The sequence below is a fragment of the Lithobates pipiens genome, unplaced genomic scaffold (genome assembly GCF_037356315.1).
Source record: "Lithobates pipiens isolate NorthernLeopardFrog02 unplaced genomic scaffold, aLitPip1_a1.2 Scaffold_35, whole genome shotgun sequence".
NCBI lineage: Eukaryota > Metazoa > Chordata > Amphibia > Anura > Ranidae > Lithobates > Lithobates pipiens.
In genome coordinates, this window is record NW_027507811.1 from 15251193 (window position 1) to 15274318 (window position 23126).

General features: G+C 50.6%; 1 protein-coding gene across 1 annotated transcript in view; it reads left to right on the forward strand.

The window, feature by feature from the left end:
- The window catches only part of LOC143955511 (uncharacterized), a 95280-nt gene that overhangs the window by 17273 nt on the left and 54881 nt on the right, over positions 1-23126 (forward strand). The window lies entirely within an intron of this gene.

Here is a 23126-nt window from a genome sequence, read left to right on the forward strand (position 1 = left end):
GTGTGGATGGTGGAGGAGATATGTCAGAGAATGTAGTGTGGATGGTGGGAGGAGAGCTGTCGGAGAATGTAGTGTGGATGGTGGGAGGAGAGCTGTCAGAGAATGTAGTGTGGATGGTGGGAGGAGATTTGTCGGAGAATGTAGTGTGGATGGTGGGAGGAGAGCTGTCGGAGAATGTAGTGTGGATGGTGGGAGGAGAGCTGTCGGAGAATGTAGTGTGGATGGTGGAGATCTGTCGGAGAATGTAGTGTGGATGGTGGGAGGAGATCTGTCGGATAATGTAGTGTGGATGGTGGGAGGAGAGCTGTCGGAGAATGTAGTGTGGATGGTGGGAGGAGATCTGTCAGAGAATGTAGTGTGGATGGTGGGAGGAGAGCTGTCGGAGAATGTAGTGTGGATGGTGGGAGGAGATTTGTCGGAGAATGTAGTGTGGATGGTGGAAATCTGTCTGAGAATGTAGTGTGGATGGTGGAGGAGATCTGTCGGAGAATGTAGTGTGGTTGGTGGAGGAGATCTGTCGGAGAATAGTGTGGATGGTGGAGGAGATCTGTCGGAGAATGTAGTGTGGATGGTGGAGGAGAGCTGTCGGAGAATGTAGTGTGGATGGTGGAGGAGATCTGCCGGAGAATGTAGTGCGGATGGTGGAGGAGATCTGTCGGAGAATGTAGTGCGGATGGTGGAGGAGATCTGTCGGAGAATAGTGTGGATGGTGGAGGAGATCTGTCGGAGAATGTAGTGTGGATGGTGGAGGAGATCTGCCGGAGAATGTAGTGTGGATGGTGGGGGGAGATCTGTCAGAGAATGTAGTGTGGATGGTGGAGGAGATCTGTCGGAGAATGTAGTGTGGATGGTGGAGGAGAGCTGTCGGAGAATGTAGTGTGGATGGTGGAGGAGATCTGTCGGAGAATGTAGTGTGGATGGTGGAGGAGATCTGTCGGAGAATGTAGTGTGGATGGTGGAGGAGATCTGTCGGAGAATGTAGTGTGGATGGTGGAGGAGATCTGTCGGAGAATAGTGTGGATGGTGGAGGAGATCTGTCTGAGAATGTAGTGTGGATGGTGGAGGAGATCTGTCGGAGAATGTAGTGTGGATGGTGGAGGAGGAGATCTGTCGGAGAATGTAGTGTGGATGGTGGGAGGAGATCTGTCGGAGAATGTAGTGTGGATGGTGGAGGAGATCTGTCGGAGAATAGTGTGGATGGTGGAGGAGATCTGTCTGAGAATGTAGTGTGGATGGTGGAGGAGAGCTGTCGGAGAATGTAGTGTGGATGGTGAAGGAGATCTGCCGGAGAATGTAGTGCGGATGGTGGAGGAGATCTGTCGGAGAATGTAGTGCGGATGGTGGAAGAGAGCTGTCAGAGAATTTAGTGTGGATGGTGGAGGAGATCTGTCAGAGAATGTAGTGTGGAAGGTGGAGGAGATCTGTCGGAGAATGTAGTGCGGATGGTGGAAGAGAGCTGTCAGAGAATGTAGTGTGGATGGTGGAGGAGAGCTGTCGGAGAATGTAGTGCGGATGGTGGAAGAGAGCTGTCGGAGAATGTAGTGTGGATGGTGGAGGAGAGCTGTCGGAGAATGTAGTGCGGATGGTGGAGGAGATCTGTCAGAGAATGTAGTGTGGATGGTGGAGGAGATCTGTCGGAGAATGTAGTGCGGATGGTGGAGGAGATCTGTCTGAGAATGTAGTGTGGTTGGTGGAGGAGAGCTGTCGGAGAATGTAGTGTGGATGGTGGGGGAGAGCTGTCGGAGAATGTAGTGTGGATGGTGGAGGAGATCTGTTGGAGAATGTAGTGTGGATGGTGGAGGAGAGCTGTGGGAGAATGTAGTGTGGATGGTGGAGGAGATCTGTCGGAGAATGTAGTGTGGATGGTGGAGGAGAGCTGTCAGAGAATGTAGTGTGGATGGTGGGAGGAGAGCTGTCGGAGAATGTAGTGTGGATGGTGGGTGGAGATCTGTCGGAGAATGTAGTGTGGATGGTGGAGGAGATCTGTCGGAGAATGTAGTGTGGATGGTGGAGGAGGTCTGTCGGAGAATGTAGTGTGGATGGTGGAGGAGATCTGTCGGAGAATGTAGTGTGGATGGTGGAGAAGAGCTGGTGGAGAATGTGGTGTGGATGGTGGAGGAGATCTGTCGGAGAATGTAGTGTGGATGGTGGAGGAGAGCTGTCGGAGAATGTAGTGTGGATGGTGGAGGAGAGCTGTCGGAGAATGTAGTGTGGGTGGTGGAGGAGAGCTGTCGGAGAATGTAGTGTGGATGGTGGAGGAGATCTGTCGGAGAATGTAGTGTGGATGGTGGAGGAGTTCTGTCGGAGAATGTAGTGCGGATGGTGGAGGAGAGCTGTGGGAGAATGTAGTGTGGATGGTGGAGGAGAGCTGTCGGAGAATGTAGTGTGGATGGTGGAGGAGATCTGTCAGAGAATGTAGTGTGGAAGGTGGAGGAGATCTGTCGGAGAATGTAGTGTGGAAGGTGGAGGAGATCTGTCGGAGAATGTAGTGCAGATGGTGGAAGAGAGCTGTCGGAGAATGTAGTGCGGATGGTGGAAGAGAGCTGTCAGAGAATGTAGTGTGGATGGTGGAGGAGAGCTGTCGGAGAATGTAGTGCGGATGGTGGAAGAGAGCTGTCAGAGAATGTAGTGTGGATGGTGGAGGAGATCTGTCGGAGAATGTAGTGTGGTCGGTGGAGGAGAGCTGTCGGAGAATGTAGTGTGGATGGTGGAGGAGAGCTGTCGGAGAATGTAGTGTGGATGGTGGAGGAGATCTGTCTGAGAATGTAGTGTGGATGGTGGAGGAGAGCTGTCGGAGAATGTAGTGTGGATGGTGAAGGAGATCTGCCGGAGAATGTAGTGCGGATGGTGGAGGAGATCTGTCGGAGAATGTAGTGCGGATGGTGGAAGAGAGCTGTCAGAGAATTTAGTGTGGATGGTGGAGGAGATCTGTCAGAGAATGTAGTGTGGAAGGTGGAGGAGATCTGTCGGAGAATGTAGTGCGGATGGTGGAAGAGAGCTGTCGAAGAATGTAGTGCGGATGGTGGAAGAGAGCTGTCAGAGAATGTAGTGTGGATGGTGGAGGAGAGCTGTCGGAGAATGTAGTGCGGATGGTGGAAGAGAGCTGTCGGAGAATGTAGTGTGGATGGTGGAGGAGAGCTGTCGGAGAATGTAGTGCGGATGGTGGAGGAGATCTGTCAGAGAATGTAGTGTGGATGGTGGAGGAGATCTGTCGGAGAATGTAGTGCGGATGGTGGAGGAGATCTGTCGGAGAATGTAGTGTGGTTGGTGGAGGAGAGCTGTCGGAGAATGTAGTGTGGATGGTGGGGGAGAGCTGTCGGAGAATGTAGTGTGGATGGTGGAGGAGATCTGTTGGAGAATGTAGTGTGGATGGTGGAGGAGAGCTGTGGGAGAATGTAGTGTGGATGGTGGAGGAGATCTGTCGGAGAATGTAGTGTGGATGGTGGAGGAGAGCTGTCAGAGAATGTAGTGTGGATGGTGGGAGGAGAGCTGTCGGAGAATGTAGTGTGGATGGTGGGTGGAGATCTGTCGGAGAATGTAGTGTGGATGGTGGAGGAGATCTGTCGGAGAATGTAGTGTGGATGGTGGAGGAGGTCTGTCGGAGAATGTAGTGTGGATGGTGGAGGAGATCTGTCGGAGAATGTAGTGTGGATGGTGGAGAAGAGCTGGTGGAGAATGTGGTGTGGATGGTTGCGGAGAGCTGTAGTGTGGATGGTGGAGGGGATCTGTCGAAGAATGTAATGTGGATGGTGGAGGAGAGCTGTCGGAGAATGTAGTGTGGATGGTGGAGGAGAGCTGTCGGAGAATGTAGTGTGGGTGGTGGAGGAGAGCTGTCGGAGAATGTAGTGTGGATGGTGGAGGAGATCTGTCGGAGAATGTAGTGTGGATGGTGGAGGAGTTCTGTCGGAGAATGTAGTGCGGATGGTGGAGGAGAGCTGTGGGAGAATGTAGTGTGGATGGTGGAGGAGAGCTGTCGGAGAATGTAGTGTGGATGGTGGAGGAGATCTGTCAGAGAATGTAGTGTGGAAGGTGGAGGAGATCTGTCGGAGAATGTAGTGTGGAAGGTGGAGGAGATCTGTCGGAGAATGTAGTGCAGATGGTGGAAGAGAGCTGTCGGAGAATGTAGTGCGGATGGTGGAAGAGAGCTGTCAGAGAATGTAGTGTGGATGGTGGAGGAGAGCTGTCGGAGAATGTAGTGCGGATGGTGGAAGAGAGCTGTCAGAGAATGTAGTGTGGATGGTGGAGGAGATCTGTCGGAGAATGTAGTGTGGTCGGTGGAGGAGAGCTGTCGGAGAATGTAGTGTGGATGGTGGAGGAGAGCTGTCGGGGAATGTAGTGTGGATGGTGGAGGAGATCTGTTGGAGAATGTAGTGTGGATGGTGGAGGAGAGCTGTGGGAGAATGTAGTGTGGATGGTGGAGGAGAGCTGTCGGAGAATGTAGTGTGGATGGTGGAGGAGATCTGTCGGAGAATGTAGTGTGGATGCTGGAGGAGAGCTGTCAGAGAATGTAGTGTGGATGGTGGGAGGAGAGCTGTCGGAGAATGTAGTGTGGATGGTGGGTGGAGATCTGTCGGAGAATGTAGTGTGGATGGTGGAGGAGATCTGTCGGAGAATGTAGTGTGGATGGTGGAGGAGGTCTGTCGGAGAATGTAGTGTGGATGGTGGAGGAGATCTGTCGGAGAATGTAGTGTGGATGGTGGAGAAGAGCTGGTGGAGAATGTAGTGTGGATGGTTGCGGAGAGCTGTAGTGTGGATGGTGGAGGGGATCTGTCGGAGAATGTAATGTGGATGGTGGAGGAGAGCTGTCGGAGAATGTAGTGTGGATGGTGGAGGAGTTCTGTCGGAGAATGTAGTGCGGATGGTGGAGGAGAGCTGTCGGAGAATGTAGTGCGGATGGTGGAGGAGATCTGTTAGAGAATGTAGTGTGGATGGTGGAGGAGAGCTGTCGGAGAATGTAGTGTGGATGGTGGAGGAGAGCTGTAGTGTGGATGATAGAGGAGATCTATCGGAGAATGTAATGTGGATGGTGGAGGAAAACTGTGGGAGAATGTAGTGTGGTTGGTGGAGGAGATCTGTCAGAGAATGTAGTGTGGATGGTGGAGGAGAGCTGTCAGACAATGTAGTGTGGATGGTGGAGGAGATGTCAGAGAATGTAGTGTGGATGGTGGAGGAGATCTGTCAGAGAATGTAGTGTGGATGGTGGGAGGAGGAGCTCTGTCGGAGAATGTAGTGTGGATGGTGGAGGAGAGCTGTCGGAGAATGTAGTGTGGATGGTGGAGGAGAGCTGTCGGAGAATGTAGTGTGGATGGTGGAGGAGAGCTGTCAGAGAATGTAGTGTGGATGGTGGAGGAGAACTGTCAGAGAATGTAGTGTAGATGGTGGAGGAGATCTGTCGGAGAATGTAGTGCGGATGGTGGAGGAGAGCTGTCAGAGAATGTAGTGTGGATGGTGGAGGAGAGCTGTCGGAGAATGTAGTGTGGATGGTGGAGGAGATCTGTCGGAGAATGTAGTGTGGATGGTGGAAATCTGTCTGAGAATGTAGTGTGGATGGTGGAGGAGATCTGGCGGAGAATGTAGTGTGGATGGTGGAGGAGAGCTGGCGGAGAATGTAGTGTGGATGGTGGAGGAGAGCTGTCAGAGAATGTAGTGCGGATGGTGGAAGAGAGCTGTTGGAGAATGTAGTGTGGATGGTGGGAAGAGAGGTGTTTGAGAATGTAGTGCGGATGGTGAAGGAGAGCTGTCGGAGAATGTAGTGTGGATGGTGGAGGAGATCTGTCGGAGAATGTAATGTGGATGGTGGAGGAGAGCTGTCGGAGAATGTAGTGTGGATGGTGGAGGAGAGCTGTCGGAGAATGTAGTGCCGATGGTGGAGGAGATCTGTCGGAGAATGTAGTGTGGATGGTGGAGGAGATTTGTCAGAGAATGTAGTGTGGATGGTGGAGGAGATCTGTCGGAGAATGTAGTGTGGATGGTGGAGGAGATCTGTCGGAGAATGTAGTGTGGATGGTGGAGGAGAGCTGTCGTAGAATGTAGTACGGATGATGAAGGAGAGCTGTCGGAGAATGTAGTGTGGATGGTGGGAGGAGAGCTGTCAGAGAATGTAGTGTGGATGCTGGAGGAGAGCTGTAGTGTGGATGATAGAGGAGATCTATCGGAGAATGTAATGTGGATGGTGGAGGAAAACTGTGGGAGAATGTAGTGTGGTTGGTGGAGGAGATCTGTCAGAGAATGTAGTGTGGATGGTGGAGGAGAGCTGTCAGACAATGTAGTGTGGATGGTGGAGGAGATGTCAGAGAATGTAGTGTGGATGGTGGAGGAGAGCTGTCAGAGAATGTAGTGTGGATGGTGGAGGAGAACTGTCAGAGAATGTAGTGTAGATGGTGGAGGAGATCTGTCGGAGAATGTAGTGCGGATGGTGGAGGAGAGCTGTCAGAGAATGTAGTGTGGATGGTGGAGGAGAGCTGTCGGAGAATGTAGTGTGGATGGTGGAGGAGATCTGTCGGAGAATGTAGTGTGGATGGTGGGAGGAGAGCTGTCGGAGAATGTAGTGTGGATGGTGGGAGGAGATCTGTCAGAGAATGTAGTGTGGATGGTGGGAGGAGAGCTGTCGGAGAATGTAGTGTGGATGGTGGGAGGAGATCTGTCAGAGAATGTAGTGTGGATGGTGGGAGGAGATCTGTCGGAGAATGTAGTGTGGATGGTGGGAGGAGATCTGTCGGAGAATGTAGTGTGGATGGTGGGAGGAGATTTGTCTGAGAATGTTGTGTGGATGGTGGAAATCTGTCTGAGAATGTAGTCTGGATTGTGGAGGAGATCTGGCGGAGAATGTAGTGTGGATGGTGGAGGAGAGCTGTCAGAGAATGTAGTGCGGATGGTGGAAGAGAGCTGTTGGAGAATGTAGTGTGGATGGTGGGAAGAGAGGTGTTTGAGAATGTAGTGCGGATGGTGAAGGAGAGCTGTCGGAGAATGTAGTGTGGATGGTGGAGGAGATCTGTCGGAGAATGTAATGTGGATGGTGGAGGAGAGCTGTCGGAGAATATAGTGTGGATGGTGGAGGAGAGTTGTCGGAGAATGTAGTGTGGATGGTGGAGGAGAGCTGTCGGAGAATGTAGTGCGGATGGTGGAGGAGATCTGTCGGAGAATGTAGTGTGGATGGTGGAGGAGATTTGTCAGAGAATGTAGTGTGGATGGTGGAGGAGATCTGTCGGAGAATGTAGTGTGGATGGTGGAGGAGATCTGTCGGAGAATGTAGTGTGGATGGTGGAGGAGATATGTCAGAGAATGTAGCGTGGATGGTGGGAGGAGATCTGTCAGAGAATGTAGTGTGGATGGTGGGAGGAGATCTGTCGGAGAATGTAGTGTGGATGGTGGGAGGAGAGCTGTCGGAGAATGTAGTGTGGATGGTGGGAGGAGATTTGTCGCAGAATGTAGTGTGGATGGTGGGAGGAGAGCTGTCGTAGAATGTAGTACGGATGATGAAGGAGAGCTGTCGGAGAATGTAGTGTGGATGGTGGGAGGAGAGCTGTAGTGTGGATGATAGAGGAGATCTATCGGAGAATGTAATGTGGATGGTGGAGGAAAACTGTGGGAGAATGTAGTGTGGTTGGTGGAGGAGATCTGTCTGAGAATGTAGTGTGGATGGTGGAGGAGAGCTGTCAGACAATGTAGTGTGGATGGTGGAGGAGATGTCGGAGAATGTAGTGTGGATGGTGGAGGAGAGCTGTCAGAGAATGTAGTGTGGATGGTGGAGGAGATCTGTCGGAGAATGTAGTGCGGATGGTGGAGGAGAGCTGTCAGAGAATGTAGTGTGGATGGTGGAGGAGAGCTGTCGGAGAATGTAGTGTGGATGGTGGAGGAGATCTGTCGGAGAATGTAGTGTGGATGGTGGAGAAGAGCTGTCAGAGAATGTAGTGTGGATGGTGGAGGAGAGCTGTCGGAGAATGTAGTGTGGATGGTGGAGGAGATCTGTCGGAGAATGTAGTGTGGATGGTGGAGAAGATCTATCGGAGAATGCAGTGTGGATGGTGGGAGGAGAGCTGTCAGAGAATGTAGTGTGGATGCTGGAGGAGAGCTGTAGTGTGGATGATAGAGGAGATCTATCGGAGAATGTAATGTGGATGGTGGAGGAAAACTGTCGGAGAATGTAGTGTGGATGGTGGAGGAGATCTGTCGGAGAATGTAGTGTGGATGGTGTTGGAGATCTGTCGGAGAATATAGTGTGGATGGTGGAGGAGATCTGTCAGAGAATGTAGTGTGGATGGTGGAGGAGATCTGTCGGAGAATGTAGTGTGGATGGTGGAGGAGATCTGTCGGAGAATGTAGTGTGGATGGTGGAGGAGAGCTGTCGGAGAATGTAGTGTGGATGGTGGAGGAGATCTGTCAGAGAATGTAGTGTGGAAGGTGGAGGAGATCTGTCGGAGAATGTAGTGCGGATGGTGGAAGAGGGCTGTCGGAGAATGTAGTGTGGATGGTGGAGGAGATCTGTCGGAGAATGTAGTGTGGTTGGTGGAGGAGGTCTGTCGGAGAATGTAGTGTGGATGGTGGAGGAGAGCTGTCGGAGAATGTAGTGTGGGTGGTGGAGGAGATCTGTCGGAGAATGTAGTGTGGATGGTGGAGGAGAGCTGTCGGAGAATGTAGTGTGGATGGTGGAGGAGAACTGCCGGAGAATGTAGTGCGGATGGTGGAAGAGAGCTGTCGGAGAATGTAGTTTGGATGGTGGAGGAGATCTGTCAGAGAATGTAGTGTGGAAGGTGGAGGAGATCTGTCGGAGAATGTAGTGCGGATGGTGGAAGAGAGCTGTCGGAGAATGTAGTGTGGATGGTGGAGGAGATCTGTCGGAGAATGTAGTGTGGTTGGTGGAGGAGGTCTGTCGGAGAATGTAGTGTGGATGGTGGAGGAGAGCTGTCGGAGAATGTAGTGTGGGTGGTGGAGGAGATCTGTCGGAGAATGTAGTGTGGATGGTGGAGATCTGTCGGAGAATGTAGTGTGGATGGTGGAAGAGAGCTGTCGGAGAATGTAGTGTGGATGGTGGAGGAGATCTGTCGGAGAATGTAGTGTGGTTGGTGGAGGAGGTCTGTCGGAGAATGTAGTGTGGATGGTGGAGGAGAGCTGTCGGAGAATGTAGTGTGGGTGGTGGAGGAGATCTGTCGGAGAATGTAGTGCGGATGGTGGAGATCTGTCGGAGAATGTAGTGTGGATGGTGGAGGAGATTTGTCAGAGAATGTAGTGTGGATGGTGGAGGAGATCTGTCGGAGAATGTAGTGTGGATGGTGGAGGAGATCTGTCGGAGAATGTAGTGTGGATGGTGGAGGAGATCTGTCGGAGAATGTAGTGCGGATGGTGGAGGAGAGCTGTCAGAGAATGTAGTGTGGATGGTGGAGGAGAGCTGTCGGAGAATGTAGTGTGGATGGTGGAGGAGATCTGTCGGAGAATGTAGTGTGGATGGTGGAAATCTGTCTGAGAATGTAGTGTGGATGGTGGAGGAGATCTGGCGGAGAATGTAGTGTGGATGGTGGAGGAGAGCTGGCGGAGAATGTAGTGTGGATGGTGGAGGAGAGCTGTCAGAGAATGTAGTGCGGATGGTGGAAGAGAGCTGTTGGAGAATGTAGTGTGGATGGTGGGAAGAGAGGTGTTTGAGAATGTAGTGCGGATGGTGAAGGAGAGCTGTCGGAGAATGTAGTGTGGATGGTGGAGGAGATCTGTCGGAGAATGTAATGTGGATGGTGGAGGAGAGCTGTCGGAGAATGTAGTGTGGATGGTGGAGGAGAGCTGTCGGAGAATGTAGTGCCGATGGTGGAGGAGATCTGTCGGAGAATGTAGTGTGGATGGTGGAGGAGATTTGTCAGAGAATGTAGTGTGGATGGTGGAGGAGATCTGTCGGAGAATGTAGTGTGGATGGTGGAGGAGATCTGTCGGAGAATGTAGTGTGGATGGTGGAGGAGAGCTGTCGTAGAATGTAGTACGGATGATGAAGGAGAGCTGTCGGAGAATGTAGTGTGGATGGTGGGAGGAGAGCTGTCAGAGAATGTAGTGTGGATGCTGGAGGAGAGCTGTAGTGTGGATGATAGAGGAGATCTATCGGAGAATGTAATGTGGATGGTGGAGGAAAACTGTGGGAGAATGTAGTGTGGTTGGTGGAGGAGATCTGTCAGAGAATGTAGTGTGGATGGTGGAGGAGAGCTGTCAGACAATGTAGTGTGGATGGTGGAGGAGATGTCAGAGAATGTAGTGTGGATGGTGGAGGAGAGCTGTCAGAGAATGTAGTGTGGATGGTGGAGGAGAACTGTCAGAGAATGTAGTGTAGATGGTGGAGGAGATCTGTCGGAGAATGTAGTGCGGATGGTGGAGGAGAGCTGTCAGAGAATGTAGTGTGGATGGTGGAGGAGAGCTGTCGGAGAATGTAGTGTGGATGGTGGAGGAGATCTGTCGGAGAATGTAGTGTGGATGGTGGGAGGAGAGCTGTCGGAGAATGTAGTGTGGATGGTGGGAGGAGATCTGTCAGAGAATGTAGTGTGGATGGTGGGAGGAGAGCTGTCGGAGAATGTAGTGTGGATGGTGGGAGGAGATCTGTCAGAGAATGTAGTGTGGATGGTGGGAGGAGATCTGTCGGAGAATGTAGTGTGGATGGTGGGAGGAGATCTGTCGGAGAATGTAGTGTGGATGGTGGGAGGAGATTTGTCTGAGAATGTTGTGTGGATGGTGGAAATCTGTCTGAGAATGTAGTCTGGATTGTGGAGGAGATCTGGCGGAGAATGTAGTGTGGATGGTGGAGGAGAGCTGTCAGAGAATGTAGTGCGGATGGTGGAAGAGAGCTGTTGGAGAATGTAGTGTGGATGGTGGGAAGAGAGGTGTTTGAGAATGTAGTGCGGATGGTGAAGGAGAGCTGTCGGAGAATGTAGTGTGGATGGTGGAGGAGATCTGTCGGAGAATGTAATGTGGATGGTGGAGGAGAGCTGTCGGAGAATATAGTGTGGATGGTGGAGGAGAGTTGTCGGAGAATGTAGTGTGGATGGTGGAGGAGAGCTGTCGGAGAATGTAGTGCGGATGGTGGAGGAGATCTGTCGGAGAATGTAGTGTGGATGGTGGAGGAGATTTGTCAGAGAATGTAGTGTGGATGGTGGAGGAGATCTGTCGGAGAATGTAGTGTGGATGGTGGAGGAGATCTGTCGGAGAATGTAGTGTGGATGGTGGAGGAGATATGTCAGAGAATGTAGCGTGGATGGTGGGAGGAGATCTGTCAGAGAATGTAGTGTGGATGGTGGGAGGAGATCTGTCGGAGAATGTAGTGTGGATGGTGGGAGGAGAGCTGTCGGAGAATGTAGTGTGGATGGTGGGAGGAGATTTGTCGCAGAATGTAGTGTGGATGGTGGGAGGAGAGCTGTCGTAGAATGTAGTACGGATGATGAAGGAGAGCTGTCGGAGAATGTAGTGTGGATGGTGGGAGGAGAGCTGTAGTGTGGATGATAGAGGAGATCTATCGGAGAATGTAATGTGGATGGTGGAGGAAAACTGTGGGAGAATGTAGTGTGGTTGGTGGAGGAGATCTGTCTGAGAATGTAGTGTGGATGGTGGAGGAGAGCTGTCAGACAATGTAGTGTGGATGGTGGAGGAGATGTCGGAGAATGTAGTGTGGATGGTGGAGGAGAGCTGTCAGAGAATGTAGTGTGGATGGTGGAGGAGATCTGTCGGAGAATGTAGTGCGGATGGTGGAGGAGAGCTGTCAGAGAATGTAGTGTGGATGGTGGAGGAGAGCTGTCGGAGAATGTAGTGTGGATGGTGGAGGAGATCTGTCGGAGAATGTAGTGTGGATGGTGGAGAAGAGCTGTCAGAGAATGTAGTGTGGATGGTGGAGGAGAGCTGTCGGAGAATGTAGTGTGGATGGTGGAGGAGATCTGTCGGAGAATGTAGTGTGGATGGTGGAGAAGATCTATCGGAGAATGCAGTGTGGATGGTGGGAGGAGAGCTGTCAGAGAATGTAGTGTGGATGCTGGAGGAGAGCTGTAGTGTGGATGATAGAGGAGATCTATCGGAGAATGTAATGTGGATGGTGGAGGAAAACTGTCGGAGAATGTAGTGTGGATGGTGGAGGAGATCTGTCGGAGAATGTAGTGTGGATGGTGTTGGAGATCTGTCGGAGAATATAGTGTGGATGGTGGAGGAGATCTGTCAGAGAATGTAGTGTGGATGGTGGAGGAGATCTGTCGGAGAATGTAGTGTGGATGGTGGAGGAGATCTGTCGGAGAATGTAGTGTGGATGGTGGAGGAGAGCTGTCGGAGAATGTAGTGTGGATGGTGGAGGAGATCTGTCAGAGAATGTAGTGTGGAAGGTGGAGGAGATCTGTCGGAGAATGTAGTGCGGATGGTGGAAGAGGGCTGTCGGAGAATGTAGTGTGGATGGTGGAGGAGATCTGTCGGAGAATGTAGTGTGGTTGGTGGAGGAGGTCTGTCGGAGAATGTAGTGTGGATGGTGGAGGAGAGCTGTCGGAGAATGTAGTGTGGGTGGTGGAGGAGATCTGTCGGAGAATGTAGTGTGGATGGTGGAGGAGAGCTGTCGGAGAATGTAGTGTGGATGGTGGAGGAGAACTGCCGGAGAATGTAGTGCGGATGGTGGAAGAGAGCTGTCGGAGAATGTAGTTTGGATGGTGGAGGAGATCTGTCAGAGAATGTAGTGTGGAAGGTGGAGGAGATCTGTCGGAGAATGTAGTGCGGATGGTGGAAGAGAGCTGTCGGAGAATGTAGTGTGGATGGTGGAGGAGATCTGTCGGAGAATGTAGTGTGGTTGGTGGAGGAGGTCTGTCGGAGAATGTAGTGTGGATGGTGGAGGAGAGCTGTCGGAGAATGTAGTGTGGGTGGTGGAGGAGATCTGTCGGAGAATGTAGTGTGGATGGTGGAGGAGAGCTGTCGGAGAATGTAGTGCGGATGGTGGAGATCTGTCGGAGAATGTAGTGTGGATGGTGGAGGAGATTTGTCAGAGAATGTAGTGTGGATGGTGGAGGAGATCTGTCGGAGAATGTAGTGTGGATGGTGGAGGAGATCTGTCGGAGAATGTAGTGTGGATGGTGGAGGAGATATGTCAGAGAATGTAGCGTGGATAGTGGGAGGAGATCTGTCAGAGAATGTAGTGTGGATGGTGGGAGGAGAGCTGTCGGAGAATGTAGTGTTGATGGTGGGAGGAGAGCTGTCGGAGAATGTAGTGTGGATGGTGGGAGGAGATTTGTCGGAGAATGTAGTGTGGATGGTGGGAGGAGAGCTGTCGTAGAATGTAGTACGGATGATGAAGGAGAGCTGTCGGAGAATGTAGTGTGGATGCTGGAGGAGAGCTGTAGTGTGGATGATAGAGGAGATCTATCGGAGAATGTAATGTGGATGGTGGAGGAAAACTGTGGGAGAATGTAGTGTGGTTGGTGGAGGAGAGCTGTCAGACAATGTAGTGTGGATGGTGGATAGGGATGAGCTTCGTGTTCGAGTCGAACGCATGTTCGACTCGAACATCGGTCGTTCGTGCGTTCGCCGAATTCCGAACGTTTGGGCCGTTCGCGGCAAAATTCGTGTGGCCCACAATGCACTGCGATGGCGCAGTGCATTGCTGTCTCACGATTGGCCAAGCATGCACTGTGACCCCGCATGCTTGGCCAATCGCAGCGCCAGTGGCGGGAAGAGCAATGGTTGGCCACAGGCATCCTGCCTGTGGCCAATCATAGCTCAGACTGTGTAGTGCACGCCCCACACTATATAAAGCTGCCTTTCAGGCGGCCTCGTGTAGTGTTTGTTAGCATCTGAAAGCAGTGGGTGTTCTGTGTACCTTCAACACAGTTACACACCAATCGTTTTTGGCTGATTTACTATTTTGCTCTTGTGTAGTGGTTACTGTCTGTGCCCTGACCGCAGTATACACCACTATATTCACCTCACCTATATAGCTAGTGATCTAGCTTTAATAATAGAGCTTGCAGTCAGTAGTGTTAGTGCGTGCTGTCTGCGTGCTCTGTACCCAGTACATACCACTATATACACCTACATAGCTGTTCTCTATTTGAGCCCGATTGTCATTTGCTGGAGTTATTGGAAGTTGTGTGTGCCTCCAGCACAGCACAGTATACATCTGTATATACCCCTTTAACTCTGCTGTTTTCTTGTTATTGTCTGCGTGCCCTGACCGCAGTATACACCGTGATATTCACCTCACCTATATAGCTAGTGGTCCATCTTTAACAATAGAGCTTGCAGTCAGTAGTGTCACTCAGGAGATAGTGCGTGCTGTGTGCCTGCTCTGTACCCAGTACATACCGCTATTATCCACCTACATAGCTGTTCTCTATTTGGGCCCGATTGGCATCTGCTGGAGTTATTGGAAGTTGTGTGTGCTTCCAGCACAGCACAGTATACATCTGTATATACCCCTTTAACTCTGCTGTTCTATAAAAAAGGCATCTGCAGGAGTTAGTGGGTGTTGTGTGCCTCCAGCACAATATAAACTACCCAACTACTGTTTTACCCAACTCCCTTCAGGCCATTACCATGTCTGGAAGGCCAGCAAGGAGAGGCAGACAGGCGCGAGCCGATAAAAGAGGGCAAGCAGGCTCTGTGTCTAGAGACAACAGTGCTGGTCGTGGACGCGGTGCATTGTCATCAGCACGTGGCCATGGGACATGCTTGTCCTTCTTTTCTGCAGCTGGACATGTTGAACCGCAACATGCCAACGACTTGGTAGAGTGGATGACCAAGCCCTCTTCATCCTCCTCATCCTCTCTCACCCAGTCTCAGGGTAGTAGAAAAGCAGCTGCCAACACATCGTCGTCCCTCCTCTCAATGTCATCATCAGTGACTCCTTCCCTAGACCCACCACGTCCTCCTGAGGAGTCTCCTGAACTCTTTGAGCACAGTGTTGGGTACATGCTCCAGGAGGATGCCCAGTGTTTGGTGGGCTCTGATGATGACACTCAGCTAGAGGAAGGCAGTAGCGTGAGCACAGAGAGAGGGGATGCTCAAGAAGGACAGCAATCTGGCAGTCATGTTCCACAAGCTGCAGCATACTGCCAGGTTTACTACAGCGATGAAGAGGGAGGGGATGATGAGGGCACTGACTCCACGTGGGTGCCTGGAAGGAGGGAGGAGGAGGAGGAGGAGGCACATGTCCAACGAGGCAGGATGCCCTCCGGGGGCCAGCTTAGGGGCAGCACACCGACTGAATCACACCGCAGAGCTCCGCCTGCGCAGAGCGCTTCCTCTGCGCAGAGCGCTTCCTCTGCGCGTTATTCTAAAAGTTCTTTGGTGTGGGCCTTTTTTGAGACGAGTGCATCAGATCGCACCGCTGCTATTTGCAACATATGTCTCAAGCGTATCTCACGTGGCCAAAACATCAGCCGCTTGGGCACCACATGCTTGACCAGACATATGTTGACCTGCCATGCAGCTCGTTGGCAAGCATACCTCAAAGACCCACACCAAAGAACAAAGCGGACCTCTCCTTGCTCCTCATCAGCTGGCATCTCCAACCCCACTAGACCTTCAGTCCTCTCTGAAACCTGCTCTGAGAGGAATGAAGGTGTAGAATTAGGTGTGTCACAGCCAAGTGCTTCCGGGAACTCTGCTAGTGGTACATCCACGTCCGATTATAGCAGACAAATGTCCCTGCCCCAGCTGCTGGACCGGCGGAAGAAATTTACTCCCAGCCATCCACATGCCCAGCGGTTGAATGCTAGCTTGGCTAAATTGCTAGCACTTCAACTGCTGCCTTTTCAGTTGGTAGACTCGGCCCCCTTCCGTGAGTTTGTACAATGTGCGGTTCCTCAGTGGCAGGTCCCCAAACGCCACTTTTTCTCACGGAAGGCAATTCCGGCTCTCTACCGGCATGTGGAAGGCAATGTCCTTGCCTCGCTGGACAGGGCGGTCAGCGGTAAGGTGCATATTACCGCTGACTCATGGTCCAGCAGGCATGGACAGGGACGTTACCTGTCTTTCACGGCCCATTGGGTCACTCTTCTGGCTGCTGGGAAGGATGCAGGACAAGGTGCAGTAGTATTGGAGGTTGTTCCGCCACCACGCCTCCAAAATGCTACTATTGGTTGTGACACACCTCTCTCCTCCACCCCCTCCTCTTCTTCTTCCTCCATGGCCTCTTCCAGTGCTCTGTCCTCAGAACCAGCGGTGCTCCGTAGGCGTTGCAGGGGCTACGCAAGTACGCAGGCAAAACGATGCCATGCCGTGCTTGCGCTGGTTTGTTTGGGGGACAGGAGCCACACTGGGGCGGATGTTTTGTCAGCTCTGCAGGGGCAGACCGAGAGGTGGTTGACGCCACGCCAGCTTAAGCCAGGAATGGTGGTTTGCGACAATGGCACCAACCTCCTCTCCGCCCTCCGACAGGGACAACTGACCCATGTGCCCTGTGTAGCTCACGTCCTTAACCTGGTGGTGCAGCGGTTCTTGGGCAGGTACCCCGGCTTACAGGATGTCCTGAAACAGGCCAGGAGAGTCTGTGTGCATTTCCGCCGATCATTTAATGCCTGTGCTCGGCTGGCTGAGCTCCAAAAGGAGTTGAACCTGCCCAAGAACCGCCTTATATGTGACATGCCCACCAGATGGAACTCAACATTGGCCATGCTGCAGCGGCTGCACACGCAGCAGAGGGCCATCAATGAGTACCTGTGCGACTACGGCACCAGGACAGCGTCAGGAGAGCTTGGTTTTTTCTCACCACGCCAGTGGGGCATGATCAGGGATGCATGCACTGTCCTGTCACCGTTTGAGGAGGCCACAAGGATGGTGAGCAGTGACAGTGCATGCATCAGTGACACTATACAGTGGTGTGAAAAAGTGTTTGCCCCCTTCCTCATTTCCTGTTCCTTTGCATGTTTGTCACACTTAAGTGTTTCGGAACATCAAACCAATTTAAACAATAGTCAAGGACAACACAAGTAAACACAAAATGCAATTTGTAAATGAAGGTGTTTATTATTAAAGGTGAAAAAAAATCCAAATCATCATGGCCCTGTGTGAAAAAGTGATTGCCCCCCTTGTTAAAACATACTATAACTGTGGTTGTCCACACCTGAGTTCAATTTCTCTAGCCACACCCAGGCCTGATTATTGTCACACCTGTTCACAATCAAGGCATCACTTAAATAAGAGCTGCTTGACACAGTAAGGTCCACCAGAAGATCCTTAAAAGCTACACATCATGCCGAGACCCAAAGAAATTCAGGAACAATTGAGAAAGAAAGTAATTTAGATCTATCAGTCTGGAAAGGGTTATAAAGCCATTTCCAAAGCTTTGGGAATCCAGCGAACCACAGTGAGAGCCATTATCCACAAATGGCGAAGACATGGAACAGTGGTGAACCTTCCCAGGAGTGGCCGGTCGCCCAAAATTACCCCAAGAGCGCAGCGACGACTCATCCAAGAGGTCACAAAATACCCCACAACAACGTCCAAGGAACTGCAGGCCTCACTTGCCTCAGTTAAGGTCAGCGTTCATGCCTCCACCATCAGGAAAAGACTGGGCAAAAATGGCCTGCATGGCAGAGTTCCAAGGAGAAAACCACTGCTGAGCAAAAAGAACATCAAAGCTTGTCTCAATTTCTCCACAACACATCTTGATGATCCCCAAGACTTTTGGGACAACATTCTGTGGACCGATGAGACAAAAGTGGAACTCTTTGGAAGGTGTGTGTCCAAGTATATCTGGCGTAGAAGGAACACTGCATTTCATAAAAAGAACATTATACCAACAGTAAAATATGGTGGTGGTAGTGTGATGGTCTGGGGCTGTTTTGCTGCTTCAGGACCTGGAAGACTTGCCGTGATAAAAGGAACTATGAATTCTGCTGTCTACCAAGAGATCCTGAAGGAGAATGTCCGACCATCTGTTCGTGTACTCAAGCTGAAACGAACTTGGGTTCTGCAGCAGGACAATGATCCTAAACACACCAGCAAGTCCAAGACCGAATGGCTGAAGAAAAAAAAAATGAAGACTTTGGAGTGGCCTAGCCAAAGTCCTGACCTGAATCCTATTGAGATGTTGTGGTATGACCTTAAAAAGGCCGTTCATGCTCGAAAACCCTCTAATGTAACTGAATTAGGACAATTCTGCAAAGATGAGTGGGCCAAAATTCCTCCAGGACGCTGTAAAAGCCTCATTGCACGTTATCGCAAACGCTTGGTTGCAGTTGTTGCTGCTAAGGGTGGCCCAACCAGTTATTAGGTTTAGGGGGCAATTACTTTTTCACACAGGGCCATGATGGTTTGGATTTTTTTTCACCTTTAATAATAAACACCTTCATTTACAAATTGCATTTTGTGTTTACTTGTGTTGTCCTTGACTATTGTTTAAATTGGTTTGATGTTCCGAAACACTTAAGTGTGACAAACATGCAAAGGAACAGGAAATGAGGAAGGGGGCAAACACTTTTTCACACCACTGTACCTCTTGTCCACCTCTTGGAGCATACGCTGCGTGGAATAATGGACAGGGCACTTGAGGCAGAACAGAGGCAGGAAGAGGAGGACTTCCTTGCCTCTCAAGGCCCCCTTTATCCAGACAGTGTTCCTGCTGTGCCACCCATCACACAGGAAGAGGGTGAGGAGGAGGAAGAGGAGGAGGAGGATGATTGTGTCAGCATGGAGGTGGAGGCTGGCACTCAGCATCAGCAGCAGCAGTCTTATAGGGATGATTTACAGTCCCAAGAAACACGTGGACTTGTACGTGGCTGGGAGGAGGTAGCTGCGGATCATGTTGTCCTTAGTGACCCAGAGGACTCCGGACCGAATGCCTCAGCTAACCTACGCTGCATGGCCTCCCTGATCCTGCAAAGCCTGCGGAAGGATCCTCGAATTCTTCGGATCAAGGAGAGGGACCATTACTGGCTGGCCACTCTCCTTGATCCACGGTACAAGGGTAAGGTTGCCGACCTTATCTTGCCATCGCAGAGGGAGCAGAGGATGAGACATCTCCGGGAGGCCTTGCAGAAAGCTCTGTGCAACGCGTTCCCAGAGACTGGGAGGTCACAAACTCCTGGTCCTGGACAACGTGTTGCTGAGGCATCAGTCAGAAGGAGCGGTGGAGAAGGTGGCCGTCTGACTGATGCTTTCAGACAATTTCTTAGTCCGCAGCCCCAAGGTATGATTGGTTCCAGCACCCATCGCCAGCGTCTAATTTACATGGTGCAGGAATACCTAGGGGCAAGGTCAGACTTGGACACCTTTCCCACTGAAAATCCTCTGGCTTACTGGGTCTTGAGGATGGATCACTGGCCAGAGCTTGCACAGTATGCAATTGAGCTACTGGCCTGTCCTGCATCCAGCGTTCTTTCGGAACGCACCTTCAGTGCTGCTGGTGGCTTCGTTACCGATCACAGGGTGCGCCTGTCCACCGAATCAGTTGATCGACTGACCTTCATCAAGATGAATCAGTCTTGGATCACCCACAGCTACCAAGCACCTGAAGCTGATGTAACCGAATAATTTTTTTTGAAATACCACATCCCTTCAAGACTGCCTATGCTGATGCTGAGTGACTGTCCTGTTATGTTGATTGTCTATCCTCTTCCTCCTCCGCTGATATGTTGGAAGAACATTTTTGGTTCTGGGTGATGCCAGCAGCCCAATTTTTCTGCCCCTGTTTAACAGGGGCGTTTAAGTACAATTTTTGATGCAATGCTTTGCAGCAGGGCTAATTCCTGCAATAAAACTAGAGTATATGGCAGAGGTTGCAGTGTGATGGCACCAGTGCCTAAGGCCCAATTTTTCTGCCCCTGTTTAACAGGGGCGTTTAAGTACAATTTTTGATGCAATGCTTTGCAGCAGGGCTAATTCCTGCAATAAAACTAGAGTATATGGCAGAGGTTGCAGTGTGATGGCACCAGTGCCTAAGGCCCAATTTTTCTGCCCCTGTTTAACAGGGGCGTTTAAGTACAATTTTTGATGCAATGCTTTGCAGCAGGGCTAATTCCTGCAATAAAACTAGAGTGTATGGCAGAGGTTGCAGTGTGATGGCACCAGTGCCTAAGGCCCAATTTTTCTGCCCCTGTTTAACAGGGGCGTTTAAGTAAAATTTTTGATGCAATGCTTTGCAGCAGGGCTAATTCCTGCAATAAAACTAGAGTGTATGGCAGAGGTTGCAGTGTGATGGCACCAGTGCCTAAGGCCCAATTTTTCTGCCCCTGTTTAACAGGGGCGTTTAAGTAAAATTTTTGATGCAATGCTTTGCAGCAGGGCTAATTCCTGCAATAAAACTAGAGTGTATGGCAGAGGTTGCAGTGTGATGGCACCAGTGCCTAAGGCCCAATTTTTCTGCCCCTGTTTAACAGGGGCGTTTAAGTACAATTTTTGATGCAATGCTTTGCAGCAGGGCTAATTCCTGCAATAAAACTAGAGTGTATGGCAGAGGTTGCAGTGTGATGGCACCAGTGCCTAAGGCCCAATTTTTCTGCCCCTGTTTAACAGGGGCGTTTAAGTAAAATTTTTGATGCAATGCTTTGCAGCAGGGCTAATTCCTGCAATAAAACTAGAGTGTATGGCAGAGGTTGCAGTGTGATGGCACCAGTGCCTAAGGCCCAATTTTTCTGCCCCTGTTTAACAGGGGCGTTTAAGTACAATTTTTGATGCAATGCTTTGCAGCAGGGCTAATTCCTGCAATAAAACTAGAGTGTATGGCAGAGGTTGCAGTGTGATGGCACCAGTGCCTAAGGCCCAATTTTTCTGCCCCTGTTTAACAGGGGCGTTTAAGTAAAATTTTTGATGCAATGCTTTGCAGCAGGGCTAATTCCTGCAAAAAAACTAGAGTGTATGGCAGAGGTTGCAGTGTGATGGCACCAGTGCCTAAGGCCCAATTTTTCTGCCCCTGTTTAACAGGGACATGTAATTACAATTCTTGATATAATATTTCACAGGAGGGCCCCTTCCTGTGCCCACCCAGAGTAACTGTAAGGACTTATAGTGTTGTGGCACCAGCACCACAACCACCAAAGGTCAATTTTTCTACCACTGTTCAACAATGGCATGTAATTACAATTCTTGATATAATCGTTCACAGCAGGGCGCTCCAGCGGCCACCAAGGGTCACTTTGAGGGCTTACAATGTTGTTGCAAAACCAACACCTTGTTCCGCCATTTCTGCAGAGCATATAGGGCAGGCCCCTACTTTCAAACATCCAATTTACAAACATCTCCTACTTGCAAACGGAAGGAGACAACAGCAAGTGAGATGAAAAAAGATGGACGACAAAACAAATTATACAGGGGTGATAACCCTTCACTATGTTTTCCAAAAAGCTTAAAGATATTTTTTTTGACTGGAGCTACACTTTAAAAATGTACCGGTTGAAAATGACAAACAGATTCAACTTAACACAACAAACCTACACAGTCCCTGTCTTGTTTGCACCGCCTGTATACTGCTGTTCTGAGTATATAGGGCCTGGGGGCCACACGCATTTCCTTTTTTTTTAATATGGGTACGGGGTTCCCCTTAATATGCGTACAAGACCCAAATAGGCTGGTAATGGGCAGGGAGGGCTACCCATGCCATTTTTCTGAATGATTTTCAACCATATTGCAGGAACCAGATATAACATTAAAACCGCAAGCAGTTTTAAATGGTGTTATTTCCGTTTAATGTCATTTTGTGCAGGGACTGTTCTAAACACGGGAAACACGTGGCACTTCACAGGCATACTATAGACACCCCCCAGGCACCATATTTAAAGGAATATTTCACTTTTTTTTTTTCACTTTAATCGTCATTAAAATCAGTGCTCCCGCCAAAACGGTAGTTTTTAAAACTTTTTTTTGCAGTGACCCATGTCCCCTGAGGCAGGAGGCAGATCGCCAAACCCTTTTTAGCACACTATCTTGCATATTAGCCGTTAAAATTAGCACTTTCCAATTCGAACGTTCGAGTCCCATAGACTTCAATGGGGTTCTAACGTTCGTACCGAACGCGGGGGTCGTTCGCAAGTTCTGGTGCGAACCGAACCGGGGGGTGTTCGGCTCATCCCTAATGGTGGAGGAGATGTCGGAGAATGTAGTGTGGATGGTGGAGGAGAGCTGTCAGAGAATGTAGTGTGGATGGTGGAGGAGAACTGTCAGAGAATGTAGTGTAGATGGTGGAGGAGATCTGTCGGAGAATGTAGTGCGGATGGTGGAGGAGAGCTGTCAGAGAATGTAGTGTGGATGGTGGAGGAGAGCTGTCGGAGAATGTAGTGTGGATGGTGGAGGAGATCTGTCGGAGAATGTAGTGTGGATGGTGGGAGGAGATCTGTCGGAGAATGTAGTGTGGATGGTGGGAGGAGATCTGTCAGAGAATGTAGTGTGGATGGTGGGAGGAAAGCTGTCGGAGAATGTAGTGTGGATGGTGGGAGGAGATTTGTCGGAGAATGTAGTGTGGATGGTGGAAATCTGTCTGAGAATGTAGTCTGGATGGTGGAGGAGATCTGGCGGAGAATGTAGTGTGGATGGTGGAGGAGAGCTGTCAGAGAATGTAGTGGGGATGGTGGAAGAGAGCTGTTGGAGAATGTAGTGTGGATGGTGGGAAGAGAGGTGTTTGAGAATGTAGTGCGGATGGTGAAGGAGAGCTGTCGGAGAATGTAGTGTGGATGGTGGAGGAGATCTGTCGGAGAATGTAATGTGGATGGTGGAGGAGAGCTGTCGGAGAATGTAGTGTGGATGGTGGAGGAGAGTTGTCGGAGAATGTAGTGTGGATGGTGGAGGAGAGCTGTCGGAGAATGTAGTGCGGATGGTGGAGGAGATCTGTCGGAGAATGTAGTGTGGATGGTGGAGGAGATTTGTCAGAGAATGTAGTGTGGATGGTGGAGGAGATCTGTCGGAGAATGTAGTGTGGATGGTGGAGGAGATCTGTCGGAGAATGTAGTGTGGATGGTGGAGGAGATATGTCAGAGAATGTAGCGTGGATGGTGGGAGGAGATCTGTCAGAGAATGTAGTGTGGATGGTGGGAGGAGAGCTGTCGGAGAATGTAGTGTGGATGATGGGAGGAGATTTGTCGCAGAATGTAGTGTGGATGGTGGAGGAGAGCTGTCGTAGAATGTAGTACGGATGATGAAGGAGAGCTGTCGGAGAATGTAGTGTGGATGGTGGGAGGAGAGCTGTCAGAGAATGTAGTGTGGATGCTGGA